Below are 25318 nucleotides of genomic sequence, written 5' to 3'. Positions count from 1 at the left end.
GTGTGCTCCCAAGCCCACCCACCCCACCCCTAAACACACACTGACACACAAGCACCGCTTAGCAAACGAAGATGTACACATACATGTATTAAATGCATATATATGTGCAATATGTCCTCCAGGTCTCTTCTAAATATTCAACAAGAACCGGTATCAGTATCAGATGAAGATAATAAAGTTGTCTACTGGTTCTATGAGCGAGTCATGTCCTCATTTACTTTCATAAATCTTGTAGATTGTGTCATGGTTATAAAAATATCTAACAATTGGCATTTAAAATATAAATTACAAAAAATTGATCACAAAATACAATGTAAAACCGGTGGTTCTAAAAGAATTGCAAGATAAATAAGATTTCAAATAATATTCTAAAGAGGAAAAGTAAAAAAGACAGCATCAAGAGCAAAGTATAAAATTCACTCAAATAACATTCACCCAAATAGTTATATTATCAAGAATTTTTAAGATAAAAATTAACAATGTAAACATGATAATGAAGATGATTATTACTAATATAAGCTAATCATTAGTATCAATAACAATAGTAATTTCATAATCTTCAATCTTATAGTTCGTATGAAGAGATGGGCTATCTATATATTAAAAATTATGAATTAAAAATTGCAAAGTTATAATACACTAGTGTATGATAAAGTTTATGAATGCTTTAAATGTAGAACTTGCAAGATGAGGCAACGTATCTTGAAACCAATCTTGCATATATATCAAAGCCTCAACCGGGATAGGTTACTATGAAAATCATCTAAAACCCTTTCAGTAATATTGAAGGCAGACTCAGATGCAATGATAGACGTTGAGATTGCCAATATATCATAAACCATCTTAGATAATATTAAATATTTTGATTCATTGATTCTCTAATAGTCTAAAATATCAAATTTTGATCCTTTAGAGAATAAACTTATTTAAAAAACAAAATATATGGTAAGTTATTTTATTAGTCATATTGAGTTATATTTTGATGTAGATATACAAATTAGAGATCATAAAATAACTTCTCTTCTAAATATATCTGTAATTTTGACAACTCGGATGGTTAGACAACTTTTTTTTCTTGGATAAATCTTCATATCTTGTATGAGAAGACTCTCATCTCCTCTATCTTAAGATGTAGCTACCATCTCCTCCACTTGACCATGAGAGCTATATACACCATATAAAATTGTATAATGATCATAAATACTTTCAATAATATCATGCACATTATTGATCTCAATTGAAGCATGATCACCATTACCATAGATTTTCTGAAAGTAATATTTAATAAGCTTCATCTTATATTTTAAATCAAAAATAACCCCTATAGCAAGAATGTGAAAGAAATCTTTTCAATACTTGTCAAATTTTTTTTATATTTTTATAACCATCATCACCACAATTGTATTTGAACTCCTAGATTCTTGAATTAAAACACTTTTATTCTCCAAATCTCAATAAAAATATAAATTTATAGTTATATTTTTTGTTTATTAAAAATTTCAATTATATGATGGAAAACTTTTAAAAGATTGCAAATAATAGTGCCTTGAGAACAATCTTCCTCAGTTGGCACATTTTCAAAATTATGATCCTGGGCCTCAAGTTACATAAATATATCTTTAAATTATATTGCATCATTTAGCATGAGATACATAGAATTTCAATGAGTTGGTACACCTATGCATATCTTTTTCTTGCCATTCACCTTTAATTGTTTGACAATTCTCATAAATATTTTCAATCTTGCTTGAGATAACTTTATAAATTTAACAGCTTCAAGGATCCCATCAATAGCACTCTCCACTACCTTCAACCCATCCTTCACAATCAAATTAAAAATATATGCATAGCAATACACATGAAAGAACTTGCGATACAAAATAAATATTTTTTAAATTATCTATGAAATTTTGTGGCCCCAACTATATTTGCGGACAAATTATTAAGGGGGCATTTGGTTAGCTATTAAAAAAGTACTTCTTTTGCTTTTTGATTTTTAAAAAGTAAAAATCAAAAAGTAATATTTGGTAACACCATAAAAAGTAAAAAGAAAAAATCAAAAAAAATAAAATAATTACTTTATATGCAAAGCAAAAATTTTTTGCTTTCCAAAACTTATTTTTTTGCTTCCTCACATCTAAAATGCCAAACCAAAAAGTAAAGAGCCCGAACTTTTCTCCCTCGTTGAGCTCTTCACCTCTCCACCCCCTTCTCCCTCCCTTCTTGAACCTTTCTCTCGTTGAGCTCTTCATCTGCCATCCCCAAATGTTGCTTTTTGCTTTATAGCAACATAGTTACCAAACATACTTTTTACTTTTACTCAATAACAAAAATTTAAAAAATAAAAAATATTTTTTAAAAATCAAAAAGTATAACCAAACGCACCCTAAGGGTGATTGAACATAACCTTCTTTCAATGTTTCAAGATAAAATGTAGCTTGCAATACAACCATTAATGACCAAGCCTATATGTGATAAAGGCACCATCTTGAAGTTGATAATATATTTTTTAAGTTTTTAATCATTAATTAGTGATGTAATGTGTAGTAAAAACATGTATCTCAGTATGTGATTTGATGTCTACATGTCAAATGTTAAGCTAATTCTTCTATAAGTTGCTTTAAACAACGTATCTACTCTTCTTTTTTCTATTTATATGCTTTAAAACAATCAAATGCCAATGTTATCCTTGAAACAATATGAAATTTTGGTTTAAGATTTCTAATAAACATCTAAAAAGATGGATGTTCCACTATTGTAAATGGCATCTTTATAGAATTATCATTTTTTGCAAGCTCCTTACAGCTTCTCTCTTGATCAAATAAATAGAGAGTCAACTCATTCAATGCAATACTATATTTAATATTATATTATCTATTAACTACTTCTACCTCCTATCAAGACTTTTTTTTGACTTAAAGTTCTTTATTTGTTTATGAAGATGTTCCATTTTTAGGATTGGTTGAAAAAATAAAATGGCAATATTTGCATTTAGCTTGATCCTTTTAGTTGCCACATCAGAATAATGATTCTATATCTCCGATTTTCTTTTTTTATTTGCTTTGGAGCTATCTGTATTAGAGGGCTTTATAGCTTAAGAGCTACAACAACCAAGTGCACTTGAAAGTTCATCTGTATTTTTATTGTTATCCATCATGGACATTAACCTATTTCATCTAGAATCCAATAAAAATATATAAGCATGAAATACAACTAAATACAATAGAAATATAAAATGAAATAAGTTAATAAGTAAAGATCTTTAATATAAGGCATAAGTGGCATAACAGATAGCAGTAAGTACATTCTTTATGACCTTCATCCCATGTAATATGTTCTAACAATCCTATTAAAGAAAAAAAAACTATTAAAGGAAGTTAAAGAAAAAATTATAGTATATATTGATATGTTAATAATAAAATTTATATCAATTGAGTTTATAAGGATAGAGATTTTATATAAGTCATATCAATGAGTGCCTAGCAGTGCGACAATTGAGATCTCGACCAAGATGACAGCCATAAACTTAACCAATAGCTTTATCCAAGTATTATGAACTATGAAGATTGAATATCAACATTCAAATCTTAACATATTGAACATTAAGTACCTCTGGATGCCTCTGAACTAGTATTAAGTTATTGAAAAAATACTATTTTTTGGCAAGTGAGGCATTTCATAAGAAACCTTGAAGGCCCTTTAGTAAGAAAAGGAGGCAAACGTTGTCCATCATTCCTCTTGAATATCTTATAGCATCAAATTAAAATAAGAGAAGCAGAAGCTTCCATGGTAGATCAAATGATCCACAAACAAGAAAATAGATACATACTACATGGACATCACATGTTAAACAAATGATAAGAAAAATAATAATCTTTGTATAATAGATGATGGTCAAATAATATAGCAAACCAATATGAAAGATAATCTAGGATAAGAAATTTTGGGCATTAAAGAGAAGGTACAAGAATAGTTTTAGTAATAAAAAAATTATAATTTATTAAAAAATTAATAAAGAAAAAGCATAGATTATTAAAAAGATACTAGCTTTCCAACCATAAATTTAGAAATCCAGAACCCAAAGAAAATTAAAGACTTAAAGTAGACATCTAATCTAATTGTAAACTTAGAAATACATATTGCAATTAGAGTAGAAAAAGATCTAATCTTTGTAAGAATGATCAGCATGAAAGAATAATTTTGGATCTAATCATGGTTAGACTAGAAAAAAATAAAAGAAAAAACTATCCGATCTTTGTGGGAAAAATTAGATCTAAAAATTGAAAGAAAAAATAGTTTTAATCATGGTTAGACCAAAAATATCTGACTTTTGTGAGAAAAATTGGAATGATAGAATGATTTTCAGATCTAATCATGATTATACTAGAAAAAATTAGAATAAAAAAATCTAGAAAACTTTTCATATATACAAAATAAAAGCAAACAAGAAAAATAAGTCGTAGTTATATTAGAAAAAAATCTTTCTAAGATGAGATTTTTTAGATTTAAAAAAAATCTAGTATTGAAAAAAAAAGAAGAAAGAAGTAGTGATCAAATAGAGAGAGAGAAAGATATATAAGTGTCGAGAGGAGAAGATGATCTCAGGATGCAAATTTCTTTTCCTTGAAGGAGATTAGAAAGGAGGAGGGTTAGACGAGTTTTTTTTCCCATGAACTAAAGGGAGGGAGGAGGTGCAGGAGGTAGTTATAGGTGGACGTGGAGGAGGATGAATGGAGCAGCAAAAGAGATGGCGGCAAAGTGAGGACACAGCAAGGAGGATGGAGGAGAACAAAGAAAGATAGAGGAGTAAAAGTCAATCGAGACATAAGATCTAGGGTTTTGTCATTTTGGAGAAGGGCATATCTTGAGATGAAGCACTGAGCACGTCGAAATGGCCGCCTCATCAGCTACCAAATGTCATTATTTCATTAGGGAGAAGAAAGATCGATCAGAAAAAAGATTGGGAGATGGAGAGAGAGCAATTTAAAATGGAGAAACTAGAGAAGAGTGAGAGATTCTAAGAGTCGAAGACAGTAAGAGAATGAGAGACTTAGGATATGTTCGTGTTTGGGTGAGCATGAAGGGCCCATTCCATTTAGATCCTATATTGGGTTTGGATTGAATCATTTATCTTAAAATCTAAATTAGTCTAAAAATCTCTATGGGTCGGATCGGATATCAATTCAGTAAACCTAGACCCAAACTAGAAAATAGAATAGATTCAATTTTAGAATCCGACCTGGCTCCACAGGTCTTTTAAAATAGTTTGGGTTGGGTCTAAGCAGGTCAGATCAGATCAGGTCATGGGTCAACCCAACTCATTTACAACCTTGATCGTGATGGAGTTATCATCACATGGCTTATCTATATGGCAACAAGTTGCTTATATAGCAAAAAGAGATGACATAACAAAAGGAGAAATTTTCTCTCCAAATTGGCCCATCTTGGGTTAGGGTTTGGACTTCCAATCTGATCTAAATTCCATCTCACAATCCCAGCATAACAGCGGTGGCAACCATTAGAGGGGCGTTGTTTTCCTTTAGTGACGATTGAACATCGATAATCGATCCTCTATTTCAGTGATAAAGGTATTGTCTTTATTTTGCATTAGATTCCACTCATAATTATGTTAGGATTTCTATTATTTTTTTCTTGTAATCCCAAATCCTTTCGTGCTAAATCCCTCACTTTATCAAAAAATCACCCGAGGATTATCTTAATAGCAAACATTGGTCATGATTTTATAGAAAGTGACCCAAAAGATTTGTTTTTGTCATGTCTATGGTCTTGAAGCTATGTTAATAATGTAGTTTTTTTAGTCATGATAACATTATTTTTGAAAGTGTTAACTGGTTCAGCATCATAAAACTATGGAAAGGCTATGGGGCAACCATGGATTGGATTCATAACCACTGGATATGTAACTGTGCATACCATTAGTTATTTATTGGCTATTGTGGTTTGAATCTATCATTTATCAGCTATCTTCTATACTTGGTAAGCTAGCAAGCCAACCAATTAATTAAATATTTGTTTCTTAATTTTTGAATCATTATCATACTTACCTTGCTATTTAAAGTCTAATATTTTTAATATCTCATACAGAACGGACATCATAACCATTGCTATATGTCATGGTGTCAAGTTCGCCAATAAGGGGGGATGTAGTGAATATATTGGAAGGAATGCAACATATTTCAACATCGTTGACATAAAAACCTTGTCTTATGATAAGTTACAGGAAATAGTGGAGAAACTATATGTAGATGAAGTTGTGAGGTTGTTTGGGAGGGTCTATATTCCCAATAGAAATCAGGGAATGATGTTTTATACGAAAATATACAGCTAAAAGAAATGATGAAGATTGCTTTAGATGTAAGAAAATAGCTTCTTATTTATGTAGGATATGAAGAAGTCTAGAAAGAGATCATAGAGAGACTTAGGACTTGAAGCCATACAAAAAAAATTGATGAGAAGACAAGAAGTGTGGTGATTAGAAGTAAAGAATGTGGTAAGAAATAAGTAAAGGGCAAAGAAAGCAATGATAGAGCAAAGAAACGAGCTCATACAAACTTGAGCAAAGTTAGCAAAATCATTGCAGGGCAAAGGTAGAAAGTTGTTATAGGCCAAGAAGTGAGAAGTAAGGAAAAAGAGAATATCTTAGAGACCTAGGACTCCTAGGATTAATGAGAAATATAGGAGGATGAAGGGTGTTGGAATTTGGGGTTTGAAGCATGCATATGTGTTTCAAAATTTAATTCTGTAAATATTGCAGTGAAAAATAAGATTAAAATAATTTTAATTTAAATTTTACATGCATAAAAATATAAAATCACATGGATCTATTTCATATGCTGAAATTGATATATGCTGAAATTTAGATTGTGATCAAATCACATACCTGTTTTGCAATCTCTTTCTTCAAATCTGGATCTAAAAGTGACGAGGCTCTCTGTTAGCTGCACAAGTATCTGATCTCTATGAGTATCTACTCAGGATCAGTCTGGAACAGTCCTCTATAATTTGAATTTTGAATCTCCAAAATTCAGCCTACTGAATTTGAACGAAGCCGGGATCACGATCAACACTTGATCTTTCTCCTTGATCTTGTTCTTCTCTTCTTCTCTAGAATTTTTTCTTACTATGTGCTGCTACCAGATATTAGAAACCAGCAAGAAAGAGGCACCCAAACTCTTTTGGGCATGGAACTCCTTGGGATACGCATCCCAAGGAAGGGATGTATAGAACACCCAAGAGGAGAAAAAGGGAGAGGAAGAGAGGGCATGGGGAGAGCCTTTGGGTGTGAGGGGCTACTAGTTTTGATCCTCTAGGGATCTTAGGAAAGGCCTTTAAATAGGCATAAGGATTGAATCCTATTCAATCTCATAATACAAGTCCTACTTGCATTAGTATTCCTATTAACTTAAGTTATCCAACTTACATTAGGAAACCTATTAGGCGTCAACTATTAGAGCCCTTGCACCCATAATTAGATACTCTCTTTTACACCCAAGAGACACCCCATATGAAAATCAAAGGTCCTCTAATTAATGGACATGCCCAAATTGATCAAATTAAGTGGCGTCCCATAATAACTATCAAGAAGATTCATAAGGGACTTGCATCCTTAATTTATATGATCCATAATCTTAGACACCCAACAATTGGAGTCTAATGAATCTTATTCATGTAGGTTATTAGTAGATAATTAAGTTAGAATTAGCTTATCAAATAAATAATCCTAACGGAAAGAGGAGTTGGGTCCAACTATGTGCTAGCAAGGTTATCATGAATCTAATGGGTTTCTCTAAACCCAATTGACACTTCATAAGCTCAATTTCTTATTTCAAGCCTAATCCCTTTATTGTATGACCTCATAGGTTTAATTCTATCTGGTAGTGAGACATACAATGATCTCTATCATCATATCATTAAAACTCTTATCAATTGGTCGGAATAATTTTACTCTAACTCAATAAGAATTGTCGATCCACAACAACCCTAGTGAGCTCTCACAATCCACTAGTGACACCTAACAGTATGTAGTGGCAACCCAGTAGAACTGAAATGAACCTCTAGGTGTAGTTAACGTGTAATTCAGTCCCTCTATCGTGAGTTCCGACTAGATGGCAGATCATGGATAAATTGTCAAACCTCAACATCGATCATATGATAGATTCAATCAGCTTAAGTTCATACGTGATTTTATAAATTTTTTTTTCCATCAATATATTGCTATGGCTATAGACTTAATGACTCAGCCTCTTAAATCTCATAGGACTACTCTCTTCTGATAGGATCGATAGATCCTATCTTGATGCACACCCCACTCCTATAGTGGATCAATTATCGTCAACATCCACTACAAGGGCTCCTTGAGATCCATGTTGATGTGTCAGTCAAACTTCAGTAGCGTCACTGTGAGCAATAGTATCATCTCAAGTCAAAGGACCAGTCTTATAACTGCAGTATCGAGAAAGTCACTAATGAGTGAGCAGACATCCATGTGACTTCTCGTGTTGGTCACGGTCAGTGCTAGTTATTCTCTAACAACCATCTGTACTTTCGCTCCAGTGTCTCTACACTGTAGACTCGAGACCCGCCTGTCCGAAAGAAGAGATCCGTGCACTGATCTATCTGGATCAATCACTATCTTCATGATGATCCTATGATCAGGATCAATTTAAGAATCATCCATCAACGACATATGCCCCAAATTCTTAACTCTTTGAGAATATATGTCATCATCTTGTTAATCCTTTGGATGACTCATGGACACATAAACATGAATAATAATATAACTGTCCAATAAGTACAAAATTATATCCTAGAGATATGAAATGTGTCAGACAAAATTGACTTCTAGGGCATACATCCAACAATCTCTCACTTATACTAAAATCAATCTGTCATGTACCAAGCCCTATCTTCATAAGACAGGCTATAGTCTAAGGCTAGCCAAGTGACTTACCAGTGGGTCATCCACATCACATGTGGAGTTTGCTCTCTGCACCTCTTTATATTTCTACTCGAGATAGTTGCGTGTTCTGCTGTTCTATGTATTTGGATATCTGGTGAGACCTAGACTCTTTAGCAAGGGCTATAGTGCCATTGTCTTTGCAGTATAGTATTATGGTATTTGATGGTATGACAACTAATTCTGCAAATAACATTATAACCAGAATACATCCTACACATCTACAGTGTACTCAGCTTTCATTGATTGATTATTTTGAATCTTTTTAGGATATCGACATAAGAATACATTCATAATGTAGATATTCTACCATCAACATCAGATATAAAGTCTGAATTGGTGTATCCTCTCGCTTCTAGCTTTAATCCTTCTTTGAATATGTTCTCAGTTCTTCTTAAGAGCTTAAGGATGTTTTTACAATAATCCAGCACTCACAGTCTGGATACAACTGATATCTACTTGTGACAATCACGGTATAATCAGTTTAAATACTTTATGGTATACGACTATGCCCGAGAGGGTAGCAGACCCCTCTTTGAGATTTCTATATGGAATGCTTTCAGCATCCGATCTTTGTACTTGATCTGTGAATGTGAAAACACAAGCATCCAATTGCATCTATCTCTATAGATCTTTAGGATGCTCACTTTATATCTTTTATGAAGAAATCTATATTCAATCATATTTTTACCGATGTCAGTATTGGACACTCTCACTGACCTTTTTGAAACCCTTAATTTTTTATATTTGATCAAACAATTTGATCATATCATTGAAATGAATGTTCCAACTCCAAAGATATTGTGGTCTTTGTGATCACCTATCACAAGAAGTGAAATCCATAAGCTATTTCATATAGAAATCTTCAAAAGATCTCTACTCAGAAAAGCTATTTCACATCCTTTCTTGGAGTCGATGTCTCACATCACCTCGTTGTAGGTTCTGAGATCATCTCTATATTCTCTATTTTTCGTGAGAAATGATTTTCTCTACATCCTCTGTTAAGCATACTCAAGTACCTTTCGAGAGGATTGGAGATCCTACTATGTGTATGAGGTGGAGGAGGAATACACGTCTACTGGCTCATGATTAATATGTTCTTAAGGTCCCAAAGCTCCCTGCTCTTCAAAGATACTCTCTTAGAGCATAACTTTCCTCCCACTACTTCATCTTAGTTAAACAGTTTTTCATGAAGATAGCATTGAGTCACAATCACATTGTAATCCTATTGAAAAATAATATCCCAAACTCTTTTAGGAAGAATTTTATAGACCTATCCTCTAACATATCCACCTGTTGTCCTAGACACAGGCTGGATATCTTTGAATCTCAAAATAATCAAGATTCAGTTCTCACCATGTCATATCTTATATGGTGTGGTAGGAACAGATTTAGAGAGAACTCAATTTCATAGAAATAAAGCATATCCTTAAAGAAATATAATAAATCAATAAATTTCATTATGGACCAGATCATATCTTATAGTCCAATGACTCTTCTTATCTCATTGAGCTGAGATTTACTAAGAAGGGTTCAATATGAAACAATACCATTTTATGAGATAATCGAAAAATTCTTTTCAATGATATTACATCCTCGATCCGATCGAAGTACCTTCAAAAATTTTTTGATTTATTTTTTTACTTAATATTTGAATTCTTTGAACCTTTCAAAAATTTTAGATTTGTATCTCATATATAAAGTAGAGACAACTCCTTGGTTAGCACATCATATGGGCTACACACATCAAATGTGTACAAGGATAAGTATCTCAGTGGTCTTTTTTCTCTTATCCTATAAGAGTAGCTTGGTCATATTTTCTCAAAGAGATGATGTACAAACTAGATTTGACTCAACAGTCTATAAGCCCAAGCCCATATTTTTTCAGTTTGTTAATCATTTCTTCTCCAATATGACTTAGCCATAAGTTCCACATATACTTTAAGTTTATCTCAATTTTAGATTTTTCAGATCCAATGGCATTCACTACTTGCTCAAGTAAGTTCACATATGCATCACCATATAAATGATAGAGACTGTCTCTAAGAATTAAATCCAAACGATGATCGCAATGGACAGATACCTTGACCGCAACAGCAATTATTGCCCTATAGCCAATTCAAGGGTTACTTTCTTAGCCCTCTACCTTCCTATCGACTCTATACTAGAGTTTATAGCTCAACTAAGAGAAGAAAAAATTGTAAGGATAGTATTGAGTAATTTCGACATACCTACTCTAGGTGTGATTTTGTTTCTTTAGGCTCTCTAGATATTTACCTCTGAACTCTTTCAAGGTTCCTTTGTTATCAATACTTTGACCAATTCAGATAAAATACCATGATGATCTTTCATATGGCAGTTTACCATAAACTATCCATATAAACTAATCAGGGATTACAAAGTCAAATCCATAAGCAATTCCTTATGCATGGTCATGTTGAGCCTTTTAAGTTCTTTAATGTCCTCGATCATTATCAAATAACGATCATAGACTGACTGCCCATCATGCATCACATGCGCTATGTGACTCTGATCACCTTATAATACTTGTAGATGAATCAACATGTCATTGGCAGTGTACATGTGCTCATGCATAGCACCTATCTTTATTGTCATTATCCATCTACTCATCAAGTATAGCTCAGTGACTATGGATTGGACGGATTGTTAACATTAGAATAATCTGGTAGAGAACATTGCTTAATTTTTTAAATTAAGAATAATTTTTAAGTTTGTAAACCAGTCTATGTACTCAATTTTGGTTAATCGATTGATATCTAAGATTTAAGCTAGAGGGTTGGAAGTTGATACAATGAACAGTAGAGACCAAAGATTCTAATTAGATATTTGTATTTATTTTATAATTTTACTCTAGAGATTTTTAAATACAAAAAGAGTCTCACTATTTTATCAGAACTCCCACACTCTCTGGATGGAGAAACGAAAATCCTTATACGATAATTAGATTTCTAGTGGGTGCTGCGATCCCACCGATGCTGTGCACCTCACCTAACCGTTACGGGTAACACGAATAAACATCGATGTATGGACAACTCTTTACTCAGATGCTTCTCTAAGCATATTGCAGCCACTTGATCTCTAAGTCATGTGAGCTCACCTAATAGTTATTACTCATACTTCTTAGTTAAATCAGACCCACCGTTCACAAGCAGATGTAAAGCCATCATTGGGTCTCTCATCTAACAGTTATTGAGCCCAACTCCATCTTTATCTTGCAGCAACTCTTTGTTAATAGAGTGGTTGCGTATTTCCGATGCAACTGAATCACTGTGACCAACCGAGAACAATCAACGCCGGTAGCATGTCCGCACATCTACAGTGGTGGAAGACCTTGGACTTAATATTTTATGGAGAGATTTGGGTTTAGATCTCATCTAATCAGTCATCACATGACTGATGTAATTGGCATGGGCTAAATCAAACCATCAAGCAACTATATTTGTGACTCAATCTTTTAAATTAGCTAAATAAGTAGAGATTGGTGGGAGTCCCCCTGTTGCTTTTCTTAGACATCAATAAATTGGCCAGATAAGTGAATAGAACTAATTAAATAACCATCTTTCAATTACTTTTCTTAGACACCAATTAGACAATTGATTAGAATTGGTTAGCTCAAGTGAATCGGGCTCAAATCAACAAGTCAAATTAGGTCCTTAGGTTAATCGATTCTACATATGGGACTTAATCAATTTGATCAACAATAATTGTATGATCATTAACTTAATTGATCTAACTCAATTCAATACTTGACTCAATTTAATTAATTACTTTATCGAATTAGACCCATATATCTCAAATCAAAAATCTTAGATGTAATTCTATTACATAATCTAATTTTTGATTTTTTTATGATCAAAATCCTCATATACAAACATAAATTTCAGATTCTAAAATCATATTTCAGATCTAAATACTTTACATGAAAGTAAATATTAAAATATAAAAATAATTTTTTAGTTTTAACATACAAACATATGTCATATATATGCATGTAAAATCAGATCTTAAATAAAATTTCAGATCTAAACATGATATCATATATCTTATATACTAATCATAGATCAGATTAAAATCAAATTTATAATCTAAATATGCAATCATATATCATACATATGAATCAAAATTCAGATCACAAAAAAATTAAGATTTCATACATGTATCTATTTCACATGAATTAAAATTCTTTCTAGATCAATTTTTAGATTTATGCATGCATCAACATATCAACTATATATTTTAGAATTAAATCTAAAATTAAATTTTAGATTTGAAGATCTATCCATACATCTCATGTATCAAAAAAAATTAATTTTAATTTTTTTTAAAAATATGTATATCAAAATTCAGTATATGAAAACCGTGGCTCTGATACCACTATTAGAATTCGGGGTTTGAAGCATGCATATGTATTTCAAAACTTAATTTGCTAAACACCATAGTGGAGAATAAGATTAAAATAATTTTAATCTAAATTTTACATACATAAAAATATAAAACCATATGGATCTATTTTATATACTGAAATTGATATATGCTGAAATTTAGATTATGATCAAATCATATATCTATTTTGCAATCTCTTTCTTCAAATCTAGATCTGAAAGAGATGAGGCTCTCTGTTAGCTGCACAAGTATCTGACTTTTATGAGTATCTACTCGAGATTAGTCTGGAATAATACTTTATAATCTAAATTTTGAATCTTCAAAATTTAGCCTGCTGAATCTGAACGAAGCCTGGATCGCAATCAACACTTAATTTTTCTCCTTGATCTTCTTGTTCTCCTCTTCTCTAGAGTTTTTTCTTACTATGTGCTACTATCAGATGTTAGAAACCAGTAAGGAAGAGGCACTCAAACTCCTTTGGACATGGAACTTCTTGAGATGCGCATCCCAAGGAAGGGATGTATAGAACACCCAAGAGGAGAGAAAGGGAGAGGAAGAGAGGGCATGGAGAGAGCCTTTGGGTGTGAGGGGCAACTAGTTTTGATTCTCTAGGGATCTTAGGAAAGGTCTCTTTAAATAGGCATAAGGATTGAATCCTATTCAATCTCATAATACAAGTCCTACTTGCATTAGGATTCCTATTAACTTAAGTTATCCAACTTACATTAGGAAGCCCATTAGGCACCAACTATTAGAGCCCTTGCACCTATAATTAGATATCCTCTTTTGCACCCAAGAGATACCCCATATGAAAATCAAAGGCCCTCTAATTAATGGACATGCCTAAATTGATTAAATCAAAGTGGCATCCCATAATAACTATCAAGGAGATTCATAAGGGACTTGCATCCTTAATTGATATGATTCATAACCTTAGACACCCAACAATTAGAGTCTCATGAATCTTATTCATATAAATTATTAGCCGATAATTAAGTTAGAATTAACTTATTAAATAAGTAATCCTAACAGAAAGAAGAATTGGATCCAACCATGTGCTAGTAAGGTTATCGTGAACTCAATGAATTTCTCTAAACCCAATTGATACTTCATAAGCTCAATTTTTTATTCCAGACCTAATTTCTTTATTGTGTGACCTCATAGGTTCAATTCTATCTGATAGTGAGATATATAATGATCTCTATCATCGTATCATTGAAACTCTTTTCAATAGATCAGAATAATTTTACTCTAACTCAACAAAGATTGTCTATCCAGAATAATCCTAGTGAGCTCTCACAATCTACTAATGACACCTAGCAGTATGTAGTGGCAACCTAGTAGAACTGAAATAAAACTCTAAATGTAGTTAACGTGTGATTTAGTCTTTCTATCGTGAGTACCGACTAGATGATAGGTCATGGATAAATCGTCAAACCTTAATATCGATCATATGATAGATTCAATCAGCTTAAGTTTATATGTGATCTATGAAAACTTTTTTTTTCATCAATCGCACTGCTATGGCCATAGACTTAAGGACTCGGCCTCTTAAATCTTATAGGACTACTCCCTTCTGCTAGGATCGATAGATTCCATCTTAATGCACACCCCACTCCTATAGTGGACCAACTATCGCCAACATCTACTACAAGAACTTCTTGAGATCCATATTGATGTGTCAGTCAAACTCTAGTAGCTTCACTATGAGTAGTGTCATCTCAGGTCAAAGGACCAGTCATACAACTGCAGCATCGAGAAAGTCACTAATGAGTGAGCAAACATCCATGTGACTTCTCATATTGGTCACGTTCAATGTTAGTTATTCTTTAACTACCACTTGCACTCTCGCTTTAGTGTCTCTACACTGCAGACTCGAGATCCATCTGTCCGAAGAAAATGATCTGTGCATTGACTATCCAGATCAATCACCATACCCATGATGATCCTATGATCGGAGCAATTTAGGAATCAACCATCAATGATATATGCCTCAAATTTTCAACTCTTTGAGAATATGTGTCATCATCTTGTTAATTTTTTGAATAATTCATGGACACATAGACATGAATGGTAATATGACTGTCCAATAAGTATAAAATCAAGTCCTAGAGATATGAAATGTGTCAACCAAGATTGGCTTCTAGGGCATATATCCAACAAAGGGTATGACCATATAGTGATAGTGAAAAAGAAGAGAGTGATGATAATTATTGTACAGATGCTGAGCTATTAGCTGACGATAATGAGTTGATACCTATAAGGGACAAAATTAGAGAAATAAGGAATAGGAAAAAAAATCTTATGAAGTGCACATAGAGCAACTAACACCTATCATTAGGATTCAAAGACCAAGATAAGCTTCTGTTTTGGATGAAGTTTAAGAACAGAAGACTACAATAGTGAGTATCGCAATTCTTCTAAGTTGGATATTCTTGGGTCAAGTTGTGAGCATGAGATTGATCAGCTTAGTAAGAGGAAAAGATAGCTTTATATCAACCCCAAAACTGACATGCAGTATGCCAATTTTTTTAAAAGTATGATATTCAATATTGTTAAGCATTTCAAAGATGTTATAGTCAAGTACAATGTAGCCTAGAAGTGTGATAGGTTTATCAAGAATGAAGCCCATAGAGAAAATATAAAATATATATTAATGGCTATCCATTTAAGTTATTGTGTTTATATGAGAAAGGTTTAGATAAATTCCAAACTAAGACATGTTAGAAAACATAGAGGTGTAAGAAGTCTTAAGAATAGTTAAATGACAACCAAGTAAATTGTAAGAGAGTTTGAAGATAAGTTTAGAGTATGCCCTAGTTATAAGGCTAAGGAGATGAAATATGACATTAGGACAAAATTTGAAGTGGATAAAAGTGCGTCTAAATGTTGGAGGGAAAGACAAATGATTTTGGAGATTATTAGAGGTCTCATCATAAGTATTATAGTAAGCTACTTGATTATTGTGAAGAGTCAGAAGGAGTAGCAAAGGCACAATAGATATCTTGAAGGTTAATTGGACTGTTGATGGAGTACAGTTTCAAAGATTGTATATAGGGTTCGAAGCTCTTTATAGGAGCTTTTTAGGAGCTTATAGACTGTATGTGGGCTTAATGGATACTTTCTTAAATATGTTGATAATGTTGAGCTCTTATTTGCTATTGACAGAGATACCAACAATCAAATATTTCTCATTGCATGACTATGGTTGTGGTGGAATGCAAGGATTTATGGATTTGTTTCATTATTTTATTGGTTAAAAATCTTGAACTTGGAAATGGGTTAGGTTGGACTGTTATAAGTAACCAAGAGAAGGTACACTAGTTACTTAGTAAGCTAGTATAACATTTTAGTATAACATGCTGCAGCTCCTAGTATACAACTAGTTACTTAAACTTTGTTGCATGCCTTTTGTAGGGATTGATTCAACCAATTGGCGCTTTATTGTCACATGATGAGCACCAATATTATAAAAGGCACATCTATGGAAATTGGAGAAAGAAGTATAAGGATGGAGTTTCTAAATCTATCTTCTTCAAGACTGCCAAGTGTACAACTGAGAGACTTTTTCTTAATATAATGGATAAGCTGAAGGGCTGTCAAAGAAGAATAAAAAAACTTCACGGATGCAAACCCAATAAAATTTGTCAAAGCTTTCTTTAGTCTATTTCTCTATTGTGATATTGTTCACAATAACGTATTCGAAGTATTTTATAGTTATATAGTACATAGAAGGGAGAAGCCAATAGTTGAGATGTTTGAAGATATACGGAGGGTATTAATGATCTAGACGGTAAATAAAAGAGAAGATATATAGAAGTAACATAAAAGTATTCACTATTATAGGAAAGGGCTACGGTAGCATCGACAACCATTGTCGTAGCCAAAAAAACTACTGCTATAGTCTACGACAGTGGTTCTGCAACCACTACCACTGTCGTCGTCGCCGTAGGTCTATGGCAGCGGTTGTTGCAGCAGTTTATATAATCATTGCCATATACTGAGTATCGCAGTAGTTGCTCAACTGCTGCTATATATTTAGATATAGTAGCGATTTACAAATCGCTACTATCGATATACAGTAGCGGTTAGGTAACCACTGCTGTATCTAAAGCAGTGGTTATCCACCTACTGCTATAGCTTCTATAGTAGTGATTATTCAACCGCTGTTATATCTGATCTATAACAGTGGTTGAATAATCATTGCTATAGAAGCTATAGCAGTGATAGAGCAACCACTGCTTTAAACTCTATTACAGCCGTTAAGAAATCGCTACTATAGACTACGGCAGTAGTTGTGCAACCGTTACCGTAACTCTATAGTAGCAGTTGGTACGTACACGACAGTGGATGGAATGGGTATAGCAGCGGTTGTGCAATCACTGTTGTAGGCTATGGCAGTAATTTTTTAACTACAACAGCATTTCTCTTTTCTTGTAGTAGTAATTTTGAATTGCTTAAATTTATTTTTTACCTGATAGACACAGTTCAATATATAATTACTCAAACTAAAATTTGTAAGAACCAAAAATTTTATATAAAACTTGATAATAATGCATAAATATATCTCAAATACTCAAATTGTATTACTGATTAAATTATATTACAATATTTTTTAAATAAAAATAAAATATATCAAAAATCTTCTAAATCAAAATCCTCCTCTCCAAGCATCTCGTCATCATCGAAAAGAGCTGGAGTAGGAGCTGGAGGGGCTGGAGTAGGAGCTGGAGGGACAGGAGTTGAAATGCTAGCCAACATGTCTTAAATGCTCGAAAAATCAGCTCGAAGATGAGTGGAGAGCTGACTCACTATAGCGGATACAATGCTCTATAGCTGAAATGCGTGCTCCTCAGTCTGAGATGCACATTCATGAGCCTAAAATATATGCTTCTGAGCCTGAGCTACCTACACTAAGGCCTTATCAAGCTGCTTCTGGCTGACGACTCCAAATGCGTGTGATGAGATGCTCGAAGCAGACCAATGGCTCGTCGGTTTATGTTTAAGCTGGCAATGAATCCTCTTAGAGTGCTCTGATTTCAAGACCTAAGATAGATGGTCATGCGGGCAGAGGTGTATGGGCCCTCACTCTTAAGTGCGTCTAACTACTCCTATAATTATAAATTCAAATAAAATATCATAAATATTATAATATTAATCATACTAATCATACTCCAGTTATATATTACTTACAAAGATCCTTTTGATCGCGACATTCATCGGTCTGCCCTTCTTGTCCATATGACTCGATCGGAAGATGGTTGTATGAGTGGATATCACCCCCTCTCTTATCAGCTATAATAATCAATCAGCTTGTTAGAAATATGCAAAAAAAATAACAACTTAATAACTTATAAACTAAAGGGTCAGAATTCATTACCTCTCTATGTACACGACTAGCCATAGACTCACAGTCGAGAGTGTGCGTGTACTCCTGAGCAGTCCGATTCTTTTGATTTTGACGAGATGTAGCCTAAAAAATATTTAAATTATATAAGTTAAAATCAAATATAATTGTCAGTGTAATGAAAAATTCATAAGTCATAAATTAAAACTGGAAGTCCTAGCTCCTCCAATGCCTGACCATCCCCTCACACTAAGGGGACAGTTTTGGATCCAAGAAACAAGCTCCTCTTCAGTGTCCCTACGATGCTCTAGCCATCTTTTATAGAGCTTGACCTTGCAGTTTCGGTACAACTCTCCAATCTTTTACAGTCAGATATCTCGAGCTCTCTTATGATCTGGAAAGTCATACCTCCACTACACAAAGTTATCAGAAAGTCAGTTACAAAATTATTCTAATCAAACATAGTGTAAACATATCACATGCATATATATAATTAAGATACACTTACCCAAATCTCATCCCACATTGAATCTTTGATCTGAGGATCCATCAATCATCAGTCTATGGGCAGTATGGGAAAGATGTCGGACCGCCTCACAAGTACTCCCAAAAAGAAATGCATCTTCCATGCAGTCTCTCCTGCTAGCCTGTCCTCCTGATCATACTCCATCATGACTTGATGTTAGCGGTTCCACACATGCGGCATGTGTGTGGGACCATGAAATATCCTACTGGATGATGCACTTACAATAAAAATACATTATGAATATATAAGAGTGTACCATAAGTATATAAAAAAATAAATAAATAATTGACACAGTGAAAACCTACTCTCACTGGGATCGTGCGACGTGGATGTCGGTGGAGCTAGATTGGTGGGTGGAGTATGTGCTGGAGACGTGGCTGCCAGTGGAGGCTCAGATGTATCGGTGGAAGGAAGATGTGCCTGCAAAATCGAAGCCAAGGTCGATGTGGTGGGAGGAGTATGTGCCTCCAAAGTCGTTGTAGACATAGAGGTGGAGCTCCGCGTAGCCCATTGAGGGACAGGGGTGAAAGCTAGATGGTATTTCGATGCCATTGTAACCTGCAATATTAATGAACATTAACAAATATGATGTATTGTTGAATAATAATATTAGTAGAGCATAAATAAATAAATACTATCATTTATATCAGGATGTTGAACTCATCGCCTACTAGCATCTACAACATGAACATTACCATCCCTTCTGACAAATGTATCTAGGATCTCGACAACACCAGATATGTTTTGCCTTAGAGGAACACTATATGCATGGTCCAACATTGTCATCAACCTCGGTATCATCAAAGATATGTCTAGGCACCATCATCACAATAATACCCCATTGAGGCAAGGGATCATTAACGTAGAAGACTTGACTAGCTTGGGAGGCAAGTATATATAGTTCTTCAGTATGGAGATGGCATTGCATGTTGATGAGAGTAAAACTGCACTCATCAGTCTTCATCCTTGATCGAGATATGGTGTCAAACTAATCACATTTCATCAACACAACCCTTCTTTTAGAATAATAGTCCAAGATGACTACCTTCTCCACATCCTCATAATAGTTCAGATCCTTCGTATGAGGTTGTGAATCCCTCGAGCTAGCATAACACCCAATGGTGGTGCTCAACATGATGCCATTATTTTGTATTGTCATATTTTGGGCTCGACTATAAATATTGAATCTGTAGCCATTGATGATGAGCTGTTTGTACTCACACATAGTACAATTAGGTTCCATTGACGGAGCACGCACTTTATGTCTTACATCATCGAGTGGTAATCTCTACACCTAAGAAAGATGATGCCTAATTAGCAAGCATGTTCAAATATGGTGTACAAGACAGGAATATGTACTCGCTTACATGATTTTTGAACCACTCAAGGAACTCTTTACTATGTATTTTTTTCTTTTTCTTCATGCTTAGAGTGCCATATTTTACTTTTATGACCTCCTTGTGCTTGCTACATAAGGAACAAATTTAGAGTTGCTAGTGCAATGGGATATTTTTTTTTAAGTAATGAGAAATAAATAAGGTTGAGTGACTCACTTTATGTACGGCTCAATGACATTACAAGTGAACAACATGTAGCGATGTGCCTTATCCCTTTCCTCAAAGCTCAAATCAGTGAGGCGGTATGAAGTGAGAAGTCCATCTGACTATAGAATAGACTCAAATGTAGGCTCAATTAGCTCATACTGATCATCCTAATTTCTCATTGGCCAGTTAGGACATGTCTCGAGTTTGTTTAAGTATATGGTATAAAAATTCATACACTCTTGACCCAAATAATCTTTTGTTATGGATCTCTCTGGGTGATTCATATTTCTTATATAAGATTTTAGTATTTGAATATTTCTCTTGGTGGGGTACATCCATCGATAGAACACTGAACCTCCAAGTACAACTTCTCTCACAAGGTGCACGATGAGATACATTATAACTGTGAAAAATAATGATGAAAATATCTTCTCCAGATCAAATAATATATTCACCGTCCTTGCCTTCATTTTCTTCATATCTTTCTTAAGCAACCTCTTTGCACAAATATTTTTATAAAAGTTGCAAAGATGAATAGCAGCCATTCTCATATTTTTTGATAGCACACGATGAACAGCTATTGAGATCAACTCTTACATCAACACATGGTAATCATGAGTCTTCAATCAATCAAATCTCACATCCTTACTATTTACACATTTTGATATGTTGCTTCAGTACCCATCTGAAATCTTTATGTTCTCCAACACACGAAGAAATATGGACCATTCAGAGGCATTCATAATATAGCATGCATAAGGGAGCCTCCACTATTCTCTCCCTACTGGCTCTGGGTGGAGTGATCTCCTAATACCCCATTCTTGCAAGTCAAATAAAAAATTCAAGTTATCCTTGATCTTATCCTTGATGTTCAGAATCATTGTCAATAAGAGCTCGCACACATTCTTTTCAATATACATGACATCTAAGCAGTGGTGCAATAAATTTGTTTTTTAATATGACAAGTCAAAGAATATGCTTTTTTTCTCTAATTAAAGTGTGTGTCATCTATCTTTGATCGATGCTTCCTCTTCTTACTACCAATCGAATCACCTTTCTCAAATTCAACACTAAGACCATCTAACTCTCTCAACACCTCACTCTCTGACATTCGGTTAGGTGCCTCACCTTCTTCAATAGTACCATCGAAGGAGCATGCATCCTTTCTGTATGGATGGTTTTGATGGAGGAAGCATCGATGTCCCACAAAGTTAAAGCTCCTCCGATGTGTCAACCTTCTAGACCGGATGTGTTTTCTATAAATTGGGCATGCTAGCTCACCTTTCGTGCTCCAATTCGACATTAAGCATAAGCTAGAAAGTCGTTTATTGTCTACATAAGCACCGCGTACATAGAAAATGACTCATTCATCAAAGCATCAAAAGTTGGAACACTTTATGCCTACAACTATTTCAGCTCAATAATAAGAGGCTGCAAATGGACATCAATGTCATTTTCTACCTTCATCGATCCAGGGATGAGACTGTCATGAAAGCGAAGGATTTTTCATACACATCTATGGTGGAAGATTGTAGACATGAGCAAACACCGGCCATACACTATGGTTGGTATGCATGTGCTTGAACGGATTGAAACCATCGTATGACAAGTCCAACCTCACATTACGTATTTTTTGTGTGAAATTAGGATGTATTTTATTAAACATTTGCCATACCTCTCCATTGGCTGGATGCCTCAATGCATCATCTTTTGTTCGCTCCTCTTTATGCCACCTCATATCCTTCGATGTCATTACCGACATAAATAAATTTTATAGTCTCGATATCAAAGAAAAGTACCACATCAACTTTTGAGGAACGCGAATCAATGTGCCATCTTTGTTCTGTTTCCATCTTAATATACTACACCTCATGTACTCATTTCGATTGGCATCCCCCTCTCAATAGAGTATGCAATCATTAGGACATGCATATATCTTGTTGTAAGCAAAGCCTAAATGTTTAATAATCTTCGATGCCTCATAATTTTCTTCAAGATTTATGCATTATTCAAAAGAATATCTCTCAAAAGCTCTAGTATATAGTTTGCTTTATTATTACTGAACCTATTAGAGCATTTCATATGATACAACTGGATTAAAAACTCAAGCTTTATCATCTTTTCACATCCGGGATACAACGAAACATTAGCATCCTCCATCAACTTGTAGATCTTCTCCACATCCTCACTGTTTGTCATTCCACGAACCACAGGATCAAGCATGGATGTAGATGCACCATCATTGTAGCCAACAAATGAAAAGATATCACGAATCATTTATTTCACTCCCCCATCATGTTGATCACCTCCTTGCAGTCTACCCTCATCATGTTAATCCCAATACATTTCATAGCCAGGTTTAAAGCCATAAATTATGAGGTGATCATTTACATCTTGACGAGGTAGCCAAGGCCCATCTATATACTTCTTACAAGGACATTGGATAAGTCCATGATCTCCGAATTTCTCTATAGCAAAATCAAGAAAATTTTGAAGTCCAGCCTCATACTCTGATGAGAGCCTACTCAACTTCATCCACCCCTTATCCATTATAAAAATGATGATATGGCAATTAAATCATGTGTGGAAATGAGATACAACATAATAACAGTAAGATAATTTGGCAGTAATTGCTCATAATTTGCGCATGCATACCAATGTTTAGAGTTCATAACATCATTACATAGACAAACAAAATAATACTTAATGAATTCTAACTCCATCAACTCCTTCCTAATAGGTGTGGTCCTATCCCTTTCAAAAATGTATCACTTTTATTATTACCACAGCTTTATTCTTTATTCCATATTCGAAAAAAATCCGACAGCATCTCTCTATAGCTCTCCAAGTACATGCTATAGATGAATTATATTTTAATCATATTTAATATATACCCGAAGAACAAACAAGATAACTACGATGGAATTTTTCATAATAGAATAAAAAATGCTATGACACAATAAAAAATTGATGCATTTTTGAACTGCCCAAATGGGGCATTCAAATGCCGTTTATAGAGTCCGTTTTGGAGATCCTATGATCGACTCTTGAATAGGAGTCTAAATTTACATCAATGCATACATTAAATCATGATCCGGATCATTATCCAGATTTGGATCAGATTTTGATCAGGATCTCAACTCGAATTCGGCCCAAAATGTGATGACCCAAAATCTATCGACACTGCCCAGAATCTGTTGGTACGGCCCATAGCCACTGGCACGATCTAGAACCCACCGACGGAGGTTCTCTTTAAATATTATTAATTATAAATTATTATAAATATTATTATAAATATTATAAATGATTATAAATATTATTATGAAATAAAATTTTTTAAAAAAATTCATACCTATGCTGCAGGGAGGGGGTCGCGAAGAGCTACAAGGGTCATCGGGGTCGAGGTCGGGGCCAAAGGGGGCCAGGGCCTAGGGAGGTGGGGCTGAGGGAGGTAGGGCTGAGGGGGCCGAGGTTGAGAGAGGTGGGGCCAAAGGTGGCTGAGGGAGGTAGGGCCAAAGGGGGTCGAGGGAAGTGGGGTCGAGGGAGGTGGGGCCATGGGGGCCGGGGTCGAGAGAGGCGGGGCCAAAGGGGGTGGAGGGAGGTGGGGCCAAAGGGGCCCGAGGGAGGTGGGGCCGAGGGGGTGGAGCCCGAGGGAGGTGGGGCCAAAGGGGGCTAAGGGAGGTGGGGCCGAGGGAGGCAGGGCCAAAGGGGGCCGAGGGGGTCGGGGCTGAGAGAGACGGGAAGGAGGGAGGCGGGGCCAAAGGGGGCGGAGGGAGGCAGGGCAGAGGAAGGCGGTGCCAAAGGGTGCCGAGGGAGGCAGGGCTGAGGGGGCGAGGGCTGACGGAGTTGGGGTAGGGCCGAGGGGGCCGGGGCCAGCGGCAGCACTTAATGGTGGGGGTAGTGGCTGGCTGGGCTGGAGGTGGAGGCGGGTAGGGTTTCGGGTAAAGAGGAGAGAGGGAGGATTTTGAGAGAAGAGGCACATGAAATGAAGAAAAGGGGGCACGATCTGAAAAAATTTCCAAACCTATGGCAGCAGTTTTTGAAAATCGCTGCCATAGGTCCATGGTAACGATTGTCAACCACTGCTATAGTCTATTGCAGTAGTTTTAAAAATCGCTGCAATAAACCTATAGCAGTAGTTACACTGCAACCACTGCTATAGAGCCTAAATATAATTTTTTTTCATATTTTTCTCTAAATATGATATAAATTTAAAATTTAAAGTCCATCTTCATCATTCATTATCTAAATAATTATCATTAGAGTATCGTGATCAAAGATCATCTCGATCCGATGGCCTTAGCTATGTCGATCAATAAAATTTAATTTTGACGATCACAAATGACCGCACAATAATCTAATAGATAAAGATCACCAATAGATTCGAAAACTTGCAATGATGCTTTCGATTATAGTTATAGTACATTATCAAAATTTTACTTCAAACAAATATCATTGTGATGGTCAATTTAGTATGCGATGATTTCGATCGTTAAATAAAAATGAGTGATCAAAATGCC

General features: G+C 34.8%; 1 pseudogene; it reads right to left on the bottom strand.

Annotated features, from left to right (window-relative positions):
* Positions 1-519: 519 nt before the first annotated feature.
* On the bottom strand, positions 520-23075 carry LOC109504906 (zinc finger BED domain-containing protein RICESLEEPER 2-like; annotated as a pseudogene).
* Between the last annotated feature and the right edge of the window lie 2243 nt (positions 23076-25318).

This window comes from Elaeis guineensis, chromosome 13 (assembly GCF_000442705.2).
Source record: "Elaeis guineensis isolate ETL-2024a chromosome 13, EG11, whole genome shotgun sequence".
In the NCBI taxonomy this organism is placed as follows: Eukaryota; Viridiplantae; Streptophyta; class Magnoliopsida; order Arecales; family Arecaceae; genus Elaeis; species Elaeis guineensis.
Note: the sequence above shows the minus strand (reverse complement) of the source record. Positions and strands in the feature narration are given on the sequence as shown.